The sequence below is a fragment of the Eschscholzia californica genome, unplaced genomic scaffold (assembly GCF_041429995.1).
Source record: "Eschscholzia californica isolate CP2 unplaced genomic scaffold, dmEscCali1.0.p SCAF_1, whole genome shotgun sequence".
In the NCBI taxonomy this organism is placed as follows: Eukaryota; Viridiplantae; Streptophyta; class Magnoliopsida; order Ranunculales; family Papaveraceae; genus Eschscholzia; species Eschscholzia californica.
Window position 1 is genome coordinate 34,394,030 of NW_028238198.1, and position 18,614 is coordinate 34,412,643.

At 36.2% G+C, this 18,614-nt stretch overlaps 1 pseudogene; it reads right to left on the reverse strand.

Annotated features, from left to right (window-relative positions):
* Positions 1–13,959: 13,959 nt before the first annotated feature.
* Positions 13,960–15,717, reverse strand: LOC147566312 (sorting nexin 1-like; annotated as a pseudogene).
* Between the last annotated feature and the right edge of the window lie 2,897 nt (positions 15,718–18,614).

An 18,614-nucleotide genomic window follows, 5' to 3' on the forward strand; every position in this document is an offset into this window, starting at 1 on the left:
TTTTTTTTCATATATTCACTAGTTACAGAAAAGAAAAACTATTAATGAAAGATAACATATTAATCCAGTGGAGATATTGTTGTCTCTCTGGTTATTAATCGATAAGTCGATTTCTCTCTGTCTTGGCTTGATTTAGACAGAGTTTCCTTTCTCTAACTTATAGAGAGATAAATTATTAAAGAATAATGATTTATCAATATTCCTTCTTTAGGTTAATGTAGTCGAGGCGAGAATAGATTCTCTTTCCTTAAGACATTTTACACCCCCGTAACAGTACCAAACGTTAGGGTGAATGCCTTCGGGATACAACGACTAACCTTTCAGAATTTTAAGATGGTACTTCTATATTCTGAAAGCGGACGAACCTTTGTAAGTTGTATGAGCTCTTGGACTAAATGCGGATGATATTCTGGATGCTTCGGAAATTCAAATGTCACTTAAATCTTCTTTTCTTTCTCTTTCTAAATATTCTAGTCTAACCAGAACTCTTAGAAATACTTGCTAATTAGATATTCTAGACAAACCAGAATTTCTAATTTCTTATAAGAGAAGAGAAGAAGATAGTGAATTGAATTGATGAAAAATGAAGTGAGTTTGGGTGGTACTTATAGGAATTGAGTGGTCACATTGGTTTGGGACACATCTCTTGAGTTTTGGGGACAAACCCCTTAGTTTTTGGGACACAACTCTTTGAGAAGAATTGATTATTAAACTGGGAATTTCAGGTGAATTCCCAGGATCACATGCAAAACTAGTAATTAATTTAATGGAGATAGTAGATTACCTTAATCGCTTTTCCCTCGAACTAGTTGAATTGATTGAAGAAGACCAAGAGCTTCACGTGTAGCTCCTCTACTTGGGACACGAGCAATCAATTTGATCTCCCACCTTGTTGTATAGCTAGCACACCAATGGTGGTTGGATAGAAGAACACCTTCTTCTTTGACTAGATAGATAGTTAATGGGAATTAGCTCACTTTCTCCTCTCTACTTGATGTGGTAGAGTAAGAAAGCTTAGAGAGAAATTCCACACCTTATTCTATGCCCTAAGAGTGTTTATATAGAACCCTAATAAGAATCCACCTCCTTTTAGGTTTCCCAAAACACCCTTTAGAATAAGATTTAGAGAAATAGTCGAAAATAGCAACTATTGGTATTTTCTCAATTCCCTAAGGAAATGACGTCCAAACCCAGCCAAAATTGGCAGATTTAATGTTCATAACATAAGGAAACGTCCCTCCAAAAATCAGCCCAATCCGAGCCCTAAAAGTGCCCGAATCGGCCTAGGCCCAAAAACCCTGTTTTTGGCCTTTTTGTACTATCTTTGCCTAATTCCTTTTTAAGCCTATGAGATATGTTTATGGGACACTCCCATGATTATATCTCACTCCCACTAATCATATCCTAGATCAATTTGACACTCTTATATGTAACCCGTTGTAGGATCCGATCGAAGTTAGCCGCGAATTACTTCGTAATTCGACGATCGTAGTTGGTCTCTAGCTACAACTCTACGATCCCTAAATCAATCGGACTTGATGATCTTCCACATCAATTGTCCTATCCGAAAAATTGCTCGCATTGCCATCTTGGTCGAAGGACATCTCCTTCAACTCCTTCAGACTCCCACTTGGACTTAGAACAAGTGCAATGCCTCGATTCCCGTGTCAATTTAGTATCCCATCTGATACGTCACGTCATTCAGACTTTCTTGATATCCGAGTACAACTGTAAAAGACAAACGATTAACTTTTAATCCGTTTGAGCGCGGCCACGCATTTTCAGTTGCTACTCATCAAGTGGCCTTGAGACACTTTGTACCTAATGTGATTAGGGTGACACAATCCATTCTTGCGCTCCCACTTAACTTCATGTCTATCCTGTCCTTCCCAGTATCCGTCTTTATAACCTCCTTTTACGGCGCGGCGTTTAACGGAACCAAAGTCGGGCATTCCTTACATAAGATGAGTGGAGCACTCATGTTTTGAGGAATCTCTCCAATTGTCTTTATGAGAAGTATTGACGTTCATCACGAGTGATGTACTTCTCATTTGAGGGTTATCCAGTGTATAAACCTTTTACACACCCACGTAGTCGAATAGAATATACCATTCCTATAGCCCATGAAACTGCGCTATCCCATCGACTCCCGTACTAGTCTTCGTGAGTCATTGTTGTCCATGCAATGACCTGGACCAGGGATTTGATAATAAATATTCCAAGTTCACTTAATAGGGTTTCATTCATCAGATCACGTATCTGACAAACCTATTCGGAATGTTTGATTATCGATGGACTGTCGTTTAAATACTAAACCAAATTTAGACGACTGGTGAAATAACTCTATTATTTCTGATAACGAGAGTTGTAAATCTGAGCCTCTTCCGTAAAACTCCTTTTACCCACTCAATTTTACTTGTCGAGGTTTAAAATTATACCTCATGCCTTAGACTGTGTATGAATCTCATACTATGTCTTAGGTGACAGTTTAGTTTGACTACCGTGGTAGTCGGTTTTAAACTTTGCTTATTATCAATTAATTTGAAGATTGCTAACTTCAACCTTGATAATATCTAGTAACTTTTACTAGAGTTAATTCTTTATGTAGTATTTGCAACAGTTCCCGGCTTAAAACACTTTTAGCCTACTTTCCTTCCATGTCTGGAAGTTTGCTACGATGACATGTTCAACTTTTGTACTACTTCATCCTTTAGCCTTCTAGGATGTACTAAGTAGTGTTTCGGTTTTCCAATCCGAATTCGGATGTTTAAATGCTAATCATGTCCAACATGATTGACTTTATGTTTTCGAACATAAATGTCTCTCTCATGCGTGCTAGCTCATCGGTGTCTTTTCAGACTCCGAGTTTTGCAACGCCCTCTGTCATGAGTTTTTGGGTCGAAATCTTTTAGACTTTCCGAGTCTTAGATTTTCTGTTTCGGATCTCAAGCATCTCAGCGTACTGAGTCTCTCTAATCCTATCATCCTTTTGATCTATGCTTATAGATCTTCAGATGCCCAAAATGGCATTTCATCCTTGTGTGTGGTCCTTTTATTGAGTCAGTTCGTTACTGTTATACAACATCTTATGTCGTACTCAATCTTTTGTATGTACTCAGCATACGGACCCGGAAGGTTTGTTTCTCCCACTTACCTTCTTGAAACTCGTGATTCAAGATTTTCTTCATTCCTCAGGAATCAAACTTCTTGATTGCCTTTTTGAAGATTCTAACTCTTGCGTGCTTTTAATCCGTCGATAGATTTCTGAAGCATGCTTATGGACATAACTTGATTGGAAGAATCTTATTCTTCTTGTCTTGTTTCGGGAAACATGAATGTTTCCATCCTTCTCAGTTTTCTATTTTGGAAAACCAATTTAGGTCTTCTGTTGACTTAAATTATCAAGCTTCATGTCTTGACGAGATATGGATTCCACGATGATTTTGGCTTCTAGCCAAAATCTAGAGTTAGTTTCTGTTTCTGCGCAGGTCTTTTATCTCTTCAGAAATAACCTTTATTTTCTGAGTCTTTAAGATTTTATTTTGACCTTTCTAGGGCTTTTGAACAACAACTTGGAGTTATCTCAACTACTTTGAGATATTCCTTTAGAGACACTTTCACTCGCTTTGAGAGTTCTCCTGCGAATGACAATCGCTTTTGTGCGGTGGGTTTACAAGATCATATCTTTAACCTTTCCTTTTCCGAGGAGCCGCAGTTTGTTGCTCTTGGTCGAATTTAATCGTCTTGTACAAGTTTTCATGATTGTTCTTCATGACTCTTCATGATTTTTCTCATGATCGAATTAAATCGACTTGTACTTTTCTCCCACTTATTCTTGTAACAATTAGTGTTTTTCTCCCAGACTACTAGGTGTGCTAATTACTATAAGAATACTATCATGAGCAACAAACACTTTGTTCTCTTGATTGCTTGTGGAAAAAAGCCCAAATTTCTTCTAAAGAAATTGCGTCAGACTTTAGCTAATTTTGTAATGCTTTTACAAGCTTAGCTGTTAGACGGACTTTGGTAAGTGTGAAAACAATCGTTTATAGAATATGTCCCAAAATATTCGGAAGACTGGCTTAAACCCATCTTTGATCGAATTATGCATAGCAATGTTCGATTACTCCCACTGAATCCACCATCCCTCAGATGTGTTCCATGGAGCGAGTTGGGAAACGTTTTCTCAACTCCTTTGATGGTTATTTAGTATTTGACTCATGTTTTTATCACTCGAATCTAATCGGATGACTTAAACTCTCTTGTCAAAATGATTCTTTTACTTCGGTTTGTATTTTGTTTGAACCTTTCAAACATTCCGACTTATACTTTATGATTTGTATGTTTCCATACTTCATGAAGGTGTCAGAGTATGTATTTGAAGTTTCTCTCGTTAGCTTCTGCAAGTAAACTTATAGGTCTGCATAACACTGTATGAGTCCTAATAGATTACCAGTCTCTATGCCTTTTGAAAAGGGTGACTTTGTCAATTCAGTCCTTAAGACCTAATTGACAATGCTGAAGTTTAATGAGTTTGAATCTCTTGATTTTAGCCATTATCAATGTTAACCTTCAGTTAATTTTACCACTGGTTTAAAACATCATATGTTTCTAGAAGAACAAAATAATCACTATTAAGTTCTAAGCTAGATCAGTGTCTAAAAGAAGACTTTGATCCCTTTCAGCATCCCTAGCATTACTGCTTCTGCTCCCTCTTGGATCTTTACTTCTTTTAGTCAAGTATGTAATTCCTTTAAGCTCCCACTGAGCCGCTCATCTGGTCTTAAATACCTGATGAAGGAATTTTACGATACTTGTTTTTAACTTTGTTAGCAAGGATACGGAACCGGAATTCATAATTCCATTCCTTTTGTCCTCCAGGTGCTAAAGGTAGTTTCCTTTTAAATAGTCTAGCCATTGTTTTAGAAACATTCACAGTAATGAGGAATACTCTTGATCATGTACTCGGCAACTGCTTTTCTTTGATCAAATGTTTGTCTCACTTGACTGATCCTTTTGCCCTTTTGAATCTCAAGATCTCTTTCTTAGATTCTTTGTACCAAATCTCAAGAACCTTTCTTAGACTGGATATTCCCATATGTTCTGCTCAGTTTGTTTGTAACAACCTGAGTGACTCATCAAAGGTTTTATCTATCTTTGTTCAATCGATATTGAATTGGGTGATAGATGTATTCTGTTGTCTTCCGTTAGGATGACTTTCAGATTGCTTTGGAGGTCTCGTACCTCTCCATTTATGACTTCTGTGGGAAATTCTTCCTCAGTTTGTCTTAATGGTTATGCTAGCAACCATTACTCTTCCAAAGAGAATGTTATAAGATCGCTTGCAAATGGCTTTTGACCTTCTTCGGTATGAGTCAACATTGGGATTGGGTATTCTAGTAAGCTTTCCTTTTGAATCTGAGAACTATTCTCGGATTCATTCTTCCATTACAGGAAGTGGATCAACACCTCCCTTAGGTGTGATTCAATGTTGAAATCGTTTGTGTCATCTTAAAACTACATAAAGAAATGGCAAAGTTTTAAAACTCGTTATCGTTTTTGAAAAACTTAGTTTTCCCACATTATTCAATAAAAATCGTCCCCGATTGAATAAGTGATTCCAAGACCCCAGTTCTTCGGAGTAAAGCGGACGAAGGCCCTACCCTTTGACTCCGTCGTGCCGGGTGAGTGAACTACTTCACTGATCATACCTTATGACTCTTGGTTGATAGATTTCATTAATGAATGACTAATCTATCCTTTTGCCTCGAGTATCCAAGACTCTCTTGCTGATCTCGTTGAGTAGAACCATTTAGACGTGTAGGCCTCTTCTATAGACCTACCCGCATTGTCCCAAGGTAGAGGAGGTACTCTGCGAAGGCCGACCCACCTTCCTCGAACAAGGGCGCAACGAGTTTCTTAATCTGGATAGGCGATTACTCAAGATTACTTTTGGGGACTTTTACGCTAGTCTGGCGTTTGTTATAGTGAACTATTTAGCCTAACTAACATCCACGACATAAAGCGTAAATAAGTAAGTAAATGCGCGCGAGAAAGTAAATCAAGCAGACATGGATCCTAGTATGGCCCCTAACCTAGAAGATCTAATCTCCTTTGGTTTTCTTCTTGTTTCGCCTTTTGGTTCGTCTTAGATCGCCATCTTTGAACCTCCATTGATTTCTCCCACTCGACTTTGAATTTCATCCTCGAGTTTCTTCAATGGACTTATAGACCCTTAAACTCTAATTACAAGACTCTAACGATTCGCAGATCGTATAAACTTGAAATTAAAATTAATTACAAAGCATGCACCCATCCGTGCTTAAAACAAGAATAAAGAAATAAATCTATGGCCATACTAGTTTCCCGCATTCTCATCACATGCAATCATATAATATATCAAGGCTAAGAATTATATATGCATGATTATCTTGGGAGATACTTTTGTTGACATCACATGTCACATTACGGACCTTAAGTCTAAATTCGAAGAATTCAACTAAAGGTGCGTTCCGATTTTATCTTTTATGATTTCTAAAATCATCTTTAAGAAAAACTCCGTTTTGGGCTTCGAGAAAGCCCGGGTCAATTTCGGAAAAAATATTGGTTCGATTCTTAATGATTTCATAAATCAATTTAAAGAGAAATCCTTCTTGGCCTTCTGGATGCCCCAGATTGATTTTGGAATTATTTGGTTGGAATCGGAAGAAAATTTTGGCAAAAACTCCCACTCGAATGATGGTCCCTTTTCGTGGTCCGAAAAGCCTCGAAAAAGCCCGGGACAAGTCCTAGACAAGTCCCGGCCCAAGCCCACAAAAGGGCTCGGACAAGGTCCGGACATAGCACGGCCCATAGGGCCGGCATGTCCTGGCCGAGGCCTATTAAGGCCTGGTCTCGTCCTGGCCGGAGCCAGGACGCTAGTCCATGTACCAGACGCGTCCTAGACGTGTCTGGTGCTGGATCGGACCAGCACTAGGTGTCTCGGACTAGTCCGAGACACCCAGAACCTCCCAGACGCGTCTCCAAGACGCGTCTGGTCGAGTGCTCTGGACGCGTCCTAGACGCGTCCAGGAAGCTCCCTCCGCAGCTGCTGGTCGCGTCTCCAAGACGCGTCCCAACAGCTGCTCTGGACGCGTCCAGAAGCTTCTGTCGCAGCTGCTGGTCGCGTCCTAGACGCGTCTCAGCAGTTGCTCTGGACGCGTCCAGAGGACGCATCCAGGAGCTTCTGGTCCGGCCAGGAAGCTTCCTGGCCGGACACTAGGGTTTTTCAAAACCCTAGTTTCCAAAAAAAAAAAAATTTTCTTATGCAACTCTAAGTTGCTATTTTCCAATTTTAAAACTTTTCTTAAAATTTTGAAATTCCTTTTAGAACACTTCTAAAATTTTTCAAAACTTTTAGAAACTTTTAAATTTTTCCAAATTTGTTTTGGGAGTTTCCTAAACTCAAAACTACTCTTTTTATAACACTTCTAAAATTCCAAAATTTTTGTTTTTCAAAAGTTTCCAAAACTTAAAAACAACTCTTAATCAAACCAATTTTGGATCAAAATCTAGGTTTTTGAAACTTTTTCAAAGAACAATTTTGAAATCAATTTGAAAAATCTTTGAATCCAATTCAAAATTAATCAAATTTCATGTTTAAAACCTTTTTAAACATAACTATCAAGCATGGATTGGTTTGAAATTCAATCAAATTGAGTCTTTTAAAACACTTTTAACAATTTGATTCTCAATTTGAAATTCATTGAATCCCATTCAATAATATCAAACTGTGAGTTTAAATAATTTTTAAAATACTTTTAAAATACTTTTATAAACTCAATTTATTGAATTATCAATCATATCCAATGTGAACTAGTTCGATTCTTAGCAAAAACTAGTTAATTGCAAGAGGCTCTGACGCCACTGTAGGGATTTACACCCTTCTACTAGTGTTTATAGCGGAAATAAGACATCTAATGTCTACACTAGTATTCCCAGGATCACATGCAAAACTAGTAATTAATCTAATGGAGATAGTAGATTACCTTAATCGCTTTTCCCTCGAACTAGTTGAATTGATTGAAGAAGACCAAGAGCTTCAAGTGTAGCTCCTCTACTTGGGACACGAGCAATCAATTTGATCTCCCACCTTGTTGTATAGCTAGCACACCAATGGTGGTTGGATAGAAGAACACCTTCTTCTTTGACTAGATAGATAGTTAATGGGAATTAGCTCACTTTCTCCTCTCTACTTGATGTGGTAGAGTAAGAAAGCTTAGAGAGAAATTCCACACCTTATTCTCTGCCCTAAGAGTGTTTATATAGAACCCTAATAAGAATCCACCTCCTTTTAGGTTTCCCAAAACACCCTTTAGAATAAGATTTAGGGAAATAGTCGAAAATAGCAACTATTGGTATTTTCTCAATTCCCTAAGGAAATGACGTCCAAACCCAGCCAAAATTGGCAGATTTAATTTTCATAACATAAGGAAACGTCCCTACAAAAATCAGCCCAATCCGAGCCCTAAAAGTGCCCGAATCGGCCTAGGCCCAAAAACCCTGTTTTTGGCCTTTTTGTACTATCTTTGCCTAATTCCTTTTTAGGCCTATGAGATATGTTTATGGGACACTCCCATGATTATATCTCACTCCCACTAATCATATCCTAGATCAATTTGACACTCTTATGTGTAACCCGTTGTAGGATCCGATCGAAGTTAGCCGCGAATTACTTCGTAATTCGACAATCGTAGTTGGTCTCTAGCTACAACTCTACGATCCCTAAATCAATCGGACTTGATGATCTTCCACATCAATTGTCCTATCCGACAAATTGCTCGCATTGCCATCTTGGTCGAAGGACATCTCCTTCAACTCCTTCAGAAGTCAGTTCCCTTGAACTTCTCTGGTTTTTCCCCATTCGTGGTGTTAGGCGGAATAACCCGTAGAGTGGTTCTTGTTCTTGCCATTTCTTAAACACACAGAAATTAAAACAAATCAATTTCTTATAACTAGAGAAATAATCGTAAAATTAAAATGTCTTAAGATTGTTGTCTCTCTGGTTATTAATCGATAAGTCGATTTCTCTCTGTCTTGGCTTGATTTAGACAGAGTTTCCTTTCTCTAACTTATAGAGAGATAAATTATTAAAGAATAATGATTTATCAATATTCCTTCTTTAGGTTAATGTAGTCGAGGCGAGAATAGATTCTCTTTCCTTAAGACATTTTACACCCCCGTAACAGTACCAAACGTTAGGGTGAATGCCTTCGGGATACAACGACTAACCTTTCATAATTTTAAGATGGTACTTCTATATTCTGAAAGCGGACGAACCTTTGTAAGTTGTATGAGCTCTTGGACTAAATGCGGATGATATTCTGGATGCTTCGGAAATTCAAATGTCACTTAAATCTTCTTTTCTTTCTCTTTCTAAATATTCTAGTCTAACCAGAACTCTTAGAAATACTTGCTAATTAGATATTCTAGACAAACCAGAATTTCTAATTTCTTATAAGAGAAGAGAAGAAGAGAGTGAATTGAATTGATGAAAAATGAAGTGAGTTTGGGTGGTATTTATAGGAATTGAGTGGTCACATTGGTTTGGGACACATCTCTTGAGTTTTGGGGACAAACCCCTTAGTTTTTGGGACACAACTCTTTGAGAAGAGTTGGTTATTAAACTGGGAATTTCGGGTGAATTCTTGGCCATCAGATCTGGCTCAAAAACTCGGCCAGAACTTGATCCGTTAGATCAAACCGAAGCTGTCCCAACAGATGAACTAACCGACCGTTAGATGGTAGCCTGAAGCGTGCCCGAATGCGGAGTGAACGCCAGACGTGGGATCTGGCTCAAATTCGCGCGATGAACGCTGGTCGTCCAGATTTGAGCGCGTCCTCTTCGCGCAAATGCCCCTCAACTTGACTTGTCCTCTTTGGCGATTTAGTCCTTATTTAACCGATCTTCGTCCAAACTTTAAACTTGAATTTCTCATTCATCCGGAATCGGATTTGAGTGATTCTTGGCTCTAAATTGAAGAGCTCGACAAGACAAACGCAATGGCGCGTTCCGTTTCTGAGTTTGACGAGTCGGCTCGAGCCAAAATAGGCTCCGATTCCAACAGATATCATAGTAATTCAATGAAAACAGATACTACATATATATATATATATATATAGAGAGAGAGAGAGAGAGAGAGAGAGAGAATGAAGACATATACTAGAGAGAGAGGGAGAAAGAGTACTTTGAGGACTATTTCCTTTTCATATTTTCAAGAGAAGAAATGGGAAAAGCTGAAGACGATTCAGGGTTAAATTTTGCACATTAATTAGCAAAACAATCTCTAAAACCTAAACCCTGAAAAAAAAATTTCTTCAACTGAGTTCAGTTAAATGACTGCATTTAGAAGATTAATGCGAACTAATTTGATCAATGGTTTCTGGTGAGATAGTTTCAGGTCCAGGATTGAGGAAGAAAACTTTGGTAGCACCACAATGTGAACAAAAATGGCAAGAACTCTTGACCTCAGAGTTGACTGGACAAAGAATACTTGTCTCATCAGTTGCATTTTTGCTGCAGGTACAATTGATTTCTTCTTGAGAAGTTAACAATAATGATGGGTTCTCAGAGAGAAAAATAAACATAAATATTTTGGAGAAACTTTTTCTCTCCTAAGATGTGGGTAAGAAGTTTCTCTCTTTTTGAAGAAAGTAGGAGAAATAAAACTCACGTGACCTATACTTTCTCTTCCCCTTATTCTTACATCAAACACAAGAAAAAGTTACATATTAGTGAATTTTTTTCTTTTTTCCCCTAAAAAAAGTCTATCAAACACAACCTTAGTGTTTGAGTGGCTCGGTTATCGAGCTTATCACATTTATGATGTATCAAGTGCCAAATATAACGACATACGTAAGATCGTAATTGGAAAAAAAAAAAGAACTCATTTGTTTTACATGTTCATCTTTTGCAGCAAACAATATGACTGGGGAATGTGTTTGTTTTGACTATTAGTTTTTTTCAATCGTTAATATTTTGTTAGCTCTGATGTATAATCTTATAGTTTGAATCTACTTGTTTCAAAAAATATGTTCATAATTGGCTATACAACTATGGTATATGGATTTCATGTTGAACACTTCCCAATCAATGGCTATAGGTTCAGAAAATAGGTTCATATCAATAACCTATATGTATATGTGGTTAGATTCATAAATATTTCAAAATGGTAAAATATTTTGTTGAACACTTTGCAATCATCAATGGCTTTGTGGCTTTAATGTTACTTATCTTTTTTTATGAAATTGTAGTAATAAGCTATTTTTACACAATTTGTCATTTATTGTTTTCTCACCCTTGCTCGTGGTTTTGGTATATGATTTATTAATGGTTCATTTTTTTAGGGTGGGTTTTAAAATGAAGGAGTATACAGTGAAGCTAATTAACAAATGAATTCATATTGAACTAATCCGTCCAACTTTACTGTGCGGGATGAGGAGGACTTAAAACATAAAGTATTCATACAAAAGAAAAATGAGAGATTGTCAAATCCGCAACGAAACTGTAAATAAGAAAAGGATTGAGGAATCCATGGCAAAAGCTTGGAGCTCATTTTTATGTAAGATCATTTGGAGTTCTTTACAGAATTCTAAAATCTTATAAGTACTATTCTGAAACCAATTTTGATAGTTTACTATATCGTTGTATTCTTCATCCAACTCGGTTCAAATAATTCCTAAAGACAAACATGTCAAACAAAACAGATCACTTGAGACGTTCTTAATATTGAATACTTTCACGTGGAAAATTTGTTTATAATCATGTAAACCTCTCTAATTTTTGTAAGTGTTTTTAAGTTATTTTTATTACCGGTATGTTATTATACTTTCCTTTTATTTAGATTTATAACTTTGATTATACTGTGATTCGTTAGATTCTCTGTTAAGAATGAGTTGTGCTTGACCTAAGACTTCTGTTATACCCTTAATTAGTTAGAAGTTATATATCCACCACTAACCTAAGCCAGAATTAAATGAAAAAATAACTACTCCAACTTTCTTATTCAATTTAATTTTTTTTAAGCAATCCATTATCGTACTTCATAAACTCTCTCGAAATAAAATTGATTTAAAGGATATTGTCTAGAAACCCTTCCCAAAATTTAAAATAAAGTCTTTCGTAGAAATAAAGTTACCAATTTAAAAAACAATAATTGTTTCCTTCTTAGAAATAAAATAACTAATTTAAGAAAAAAAGAAACAAAATAAATTCCAAAAGTTAAAAAAAGAAATTAAAATCTCTTTCTCTTTCAATAAAATAATATCTAATTTAAGAGAAAAGAAAGAAAAAAATAATAATACAAAAGAATAATATCCAATAAAAATCGCTCTCTCTCTCTCTCTCTCCGTAAAATATAACAATAAATTCCGTAACATTTGATTGATACAAGTGTCCGTGCCCTAAGGCACGGGATATACCCTAGTTATCATTAATATTAAGAAACTCTAAAAAATATCAAATCGTATGTTACTGTATGTTATTGTAAAGACGAATTCATCACATCAAATCAACTAGCTTGGTCGACTAAATGATGAAATCTATGAAGTTTGATTGAGATAATAAAAGGAAAAAATAAGAAACAGTGATAAACCAAAAGAGACATTAATCAATTTAATCATTAAAGTTTTCTTCTAATATAATCACATTATCCTATTTCTCTCTCTCTCTCTATTTCCTTATAATCAAAATTAGAATTCTAACTTAATTTCTAAAGATCATTCTATCGTCAAGAATTAGTGACAAAATTAATAACAATCTTTCTTCACCTTTCTCTGCTCCATGCACTAATTTCTCTTGCTAGCACCATTACTATCACTTACACTGTTGATATTCATGTTTTTCTTATTTCTTTGAAACACTTTCGCCAGATACTTCCTTGTCCTCTCAAAAATAGTTTCTTTCTTCTTTGTAAATGGGTAACTCCTCAGATATCTTTGTCTACTTAAAGATCTTCTCATCTGATCATTCATCATGGGCACGTCACCACCACCACCAGCACCACTGCTGCTGCTCCCCCTATTCAAGGTTCTGACAAACTCTGCACCAGATTCTGGCCACTTGTTTAAGTTCACATACGTCGGTGTGACGGACACAACTATATCGTCATTAGCATAATTGGAGATACAATCAGAACTCATTTTCTTTAAACTTAGAAGAATTAAGTAAAATACTTTGAACTTTATTGATAAAAGTGAATGAATAAAACAACTACTAGTCCCCTTTATATAGTCCTAGGGTTTCCTAATCCTAATCAAATTCAAATAGCAACTTCTAAGAAAATATAACACTAAAATGAAAGAAATCTTAAACTGCAAGCAATTACTAAAAATAGAAAAACTACTAAAAATTAGTTTTTGAGACCTAAACATGGAATTTAACTCTCAAAGTGGGCCGGTCGTGGCAAAGCGAAAGGAATGAGCGGAATGTTATTTTTGGGCCATCTCCTACGTCAACTAAACCCTAGTTGAATTCAAACAAATCATGGCAAAACATGAAGTATCCAGTTAGTTCTCCTGATTTCACTGAGTTAGGTTTATCTCTGAAAAAAACCCATTAGTGCAAGTAGTATATTTAAGGTGGATTCTTCTTCTTTCTATTTTGGTTGTTATTGTTCTTGCTTATTTCCTTCTATTCCAAGGAGTTTTGCATAATGAATTCAACTATCCAACCAAGTGGTTCAATAAAGGTATTCAATAATACACCATTACAAGTAGTTCCAAACGCTATGAAAATTAATTTGTTAAAAACGTTGAGTAATTCATCGGGTATTAGAATAAAACCGAATAATGGTGCAATGACTGGTATAGGGTGTGGAATAATTACTTGAAGTAAGTTTGATATTGTAATTGGTTCATTAGTTGATGTAATTTTAATCCATTGTTAATTGCCAATGTTGATTTTATGCAAGTTACATACTCTTACATGCTTTTCTTCCATTTCCAATGTTGATTTTAAGCAAGACCCATATCTAATGTTTTTCGCTCTTGAAATCGCACTATCTCTTCACTCATTAACCTCAGTACTATTGTCTCAAACCTTCTTGTTGCTTCTACTCCCTCGGCCTTCAACTGCATTTCATCACATAATCCGTTGTCAATTTCGATTGAAAATGCTGAATATTTGGTCCTGAGTATAAAACAACAACGAATTAGCAAATATACTAAGATTGATATACTCGCCTCCTTGTATTCATGCTCGGGTTTCTCCTCCCTTGTCTGATCTTATTAGCAACCAATAGTAATTGAAGAATGAAAATATGAAGACTTGCAGTTTGCTATGCTGGGTTTTGCTTAATGAACGGAGGAAAAAGCTCATTGATTTCTGCTTGTTCTAACTTAAACTTGGTAGTGTACAAATTCTTGAAGTTTTGAAATTCAGATGACGATGAAAGTCCGATTTATCTGATAAATTTGCTTATAGAAATATAATAATGTCAACCATTGACGGACAAAAAAGAAGCAATTAAAGTTTTAAATGTAAAAGCTTACAGGTCTATCTCCTTCCGCTTAATTGCTTCGGCTAGTTCACAGTGTTGCTTGAAAGCATTGGCTCTTTCTAGAAATATAAAAGGGCATATGTTAAACTTCTACAAGAAAACTAAAAATACTAACAGGCTAACTTAACTAGTTTCATATAATTTGATATTTTTCATGATGTGCAGATCAAGCTGTTCCAACCATGCAACTGAGGTAAGTGATTCACAATGGATCAAGGGTCACGGCGTGGTGGGGCGGCCCATTTGTAACCTGTGGCATGTATGGCAAGCCAGATTCACAACCACACCTTGATAGACTGCACTGCACGAACATAATTTTTCAAATGTTCTTCAAAAGTCATTAAGAGGTGGTGAGCCTGCAGCCGAAAAAGAAACCCACATTTAGAAAGCAGAAACATGAAATTGTGGAAGGATATCAAAGATGAACATAAGGAATACCTCTTTTTGTAGTTTAACTGACAATAGTTCTGATTTCGTTCCACGGTCTGAAAATGCCTTGTCGAGATTTTTTCCTTCACAAGCACCCAAGAGTTTGACGGCCTTGCCGTAGTCCGAAAGAGACTGACCCAATTCTGGAAACAGGTATACAACAAAAGTGAATCTTGTGGAGAGGCAAGCTAATGGAGCCTGTGCTGAACCGAGAATGGACTTTGTAACTAAGAGAAGATCAAACGAAAACTGATGTCTCGCCTCTGTCTGTGCCTCTTCACGAGGCGAAAGGCATGTTTTTGTGCCTCCAGTAAGTGGTCTTCAAGCTCAAAGACGTAACACTTTAATTTCTCACATTCAGCATTTGATTCTTCAACAGGCTTTTCCTTTCCAAGGACAACGTCACTTACTTATAATTGCACATCCTGTAAAGAATTTCAAGAAAACTCAAGTTATGACTTTACGAGTTTATAAATGGCAGTTCTTATTATAGTGATTTTTCTAAACCCCACTAACATTACAAGCTCTAATTAGATAAGGGTAGAATCTTGTTCGTGTTCAAATTCGGTTTTCTAACTTTCTCGCCTTTTTTTTAGTTTTGTTTACAGTACAATTTTCTCTTTTTATTTTTATTCAGGCAATTGGATGCTATCTTCCAAAAACTCAAACACAAACTACCTTGAAAAATTTGCATCAAGTGGGCTGGCTTCTTTCTAAAAATACCAATCTCCTGAGACCTGGCTCTCTCCATTGCTTGTAAAGAGAACCAAAAACCAATATGAAATCGTCGGTCATTTTAAAATTTTCCATCTGAAGCAACTATATTTCAGAATGTTGTATTTGCAGAAATGTGAAAGAGTCTAAAATTAAATATTTTGTCTGTCTTTTCTCTTTCCCGCACTTCATTTCTTTCTTTTCCGTTAATTTGTCGCCCGGTCGCTGACAAGACGACCCTCCGCTAACAACTTTCTTGATCGCCTTTTTTTCTCTCCACTACCACTTCATCCACCAATGCACTCTTTTTCCATTTTCAATGTTCTGATGAAAGAGAAGGTTCATTCATCGGAATCTTTTGTGTGACGGGTTGAAAAAAATGAATAACATCTTCAAGATGAAGTGGATGACATCGGTAGAGAGAGTTGTAAGTTGATGAAGAAACTCCCAATAGTGGTCTATGATCAAGACACTCAGTCCTTAATAAAAACTCCCAATTGTATTTTGGTTTTAATAAACATTGTATCTGTGCTAATGCCTTATTTGGTAGTCCACTCTTTTTGATGGGCTAACATCTATATAATAAAACAGAAGGGAAAACGCTGACTGGGACAAACACCCTTTTTTAATAAAGGATATTGTCTAGAAGTCCTTAAAATTTAAAATATAGTCCTTCGTAGAGATAAAATACCTATTTAAAAAATAATAACCGTATCCTTCTTAAAAATAAAATAACTAATTTAAGAAAAAAAGAAACAAAATAAATTTTAAGAGTTAAAAAAAGAAATTAAAATCTCTCTCTTTCAATAAAATAACTAATTTAAGGAAAAAATAAACAAAAGAAAATAAACAATATAGCGACAATAAATATGGAAAGTCGTCAAATTTGATTGATACAAATTTAAAATAACTAAAAATAAACAAAAGAAAATAACTAATTTAAGGAAAAAATAAACAAAAGAAAATAAACAATATAGCAACAATAAATATGGAAAAGGACGACTGAGACAAACATCCTTTTTTAAAAAAGGATATTGTCTAGAAGCCCTTCTCAAAATTTAAAATATAGTCCTCCGTAAAAATAAAATTACCTATTTAAAAAACAATAATCATTTCCTTCTTAGAAATAAAATAACTAATTTAAGAAAAAAAAAACAAAATAAATTTCAAAGGTTAAAAAAAGAAATCATAATCTCTCTCTCATTTCAATAAAATAATAACTAATTTAAGAGAAAAGAAACAAAAAAAATAATACAAAAAAATAATAGCTAATAAAAATCTCTCTCTCACAAGAAAATATAACAATAAATTACGTAACATTTGATTGGTACAAGTGTCCGTGCCCTAGGGCACGGGATATACCCTAGTAAAACATTAAAAATTAAAAAGCAACTCAGCCTTTCAAAAGGACTCTAAAGTGAGAGCATAGTGAATCAATTAGAGTGGAGGTCTAAAGGGAATTACATATGAAAGTAGTATAAAAATCATGACTACAGTCAGAGATTTAACGAGACTGGCGGGAGGTTGTTTGCAGGTGGAATCATCAACTTTCTCGATCTCGGCAGGTCAAAGCAAAAGTGGGGGACTACTAACTACTGCGCTTTTTTTTAAAGCAGTGTTCATCGTCTCTGATGATCGCCTATGGAGGTGATCCTCGGCCCCACTCTTTGTTACCAGTCCCAGTATCACTAACTAGGATAGGGCTCTCCCGGATAATCCCTTCTTTTCATCGGAAGGTTCAAGTGCTCTTGTGTATATCTCACTGTTAAAGCTATCGTATAATTGACTTATAATAATATAATAGTCGAAAGATTGACTACATTTGTCAAATCGGGATTCATAGAGGAAGCAAGGCTTTCGGCTAGGCCTCGCCAGGAGCGTTGCTCCGGAAGTGTGGAAATGTTGTAATATTGGAAATGGAGTTCGAGCAGAGTTGCTATTTGGTCTAGCAGAGTCTCCGGCTCCGGATCCTCCACAGTAACGTTCCTAATGTCGAACTCTCGGAAATACTGCTCCATTGCAATTTCGTTGCTCTTTGCATTTTCGAGAGTAAGTTGTCGATCTTCTTGAAAAGACCCCTTCTCCGGAATAAGACGTAGGAAAATTTATTTGAAAACAAGAAGGCAATAAAACGAGAACTTTTCAAAGTGATAGAAGCCGGCCACCAAGAAAACAGGAAAATCTCAAACTTAATCATAATGAACCAGCAGTTGGACTAGGCCCCTGATCCAGACTTGGGTAGTAATTAAGATAACATTTTGTTCCACACATTAGTGAAGCATTAGTGGTTCTGATGGCTCATTGATCAGCTAGAGGACATGGTTGGTGCTTGAAGACATTAGCTAGGTACTTTGTCACACAGGTTATGGAGAAATTTGGCTAGGTTCCTCAAATAAAGAAGAGAAAATGTCAAACAACTCTTCTGCACAAATTTGATCCTCTTTCCCTACTGTTTCATACAGGAAGGGAGAGGGGGGCCGGCCAGTTACTTAGGATGGTGTCTTGAAGACATAGAGTTACTTAGGATGGTGTCTTGAAGACATAGAGCTGTTTTTTAGGCTGGGTGGAGTCATGGAGACAAATGAACTTGTTCAAAAAGCAGCCCTCTATCGTCTATCTCCATCTTCCATAATTCACCAAGACCTTGCAAGAAGCCTTCGTTCTCTTTTTCCAGATTCTTATCTTCTTTAAGAACAAAAACACAACTCTATGAAGTCTAAGTTGACACGCTTCAGGCCTCAAGTTTCCAATCCAACTCGCCAAAAACAAACACTACGGAAATTCTCAGAGCTTGGCATTTTCCTCGAGTTCAATAATTATAACATTAAACAAGGGGGAGCTCTCCAGCACAAGGATTTGTGTTCTGATGAAAGAGAGAAGGTTAGGCCGCTGAATCAAATGACCCTCTAATGGCGAGGGTATACTACATCATTA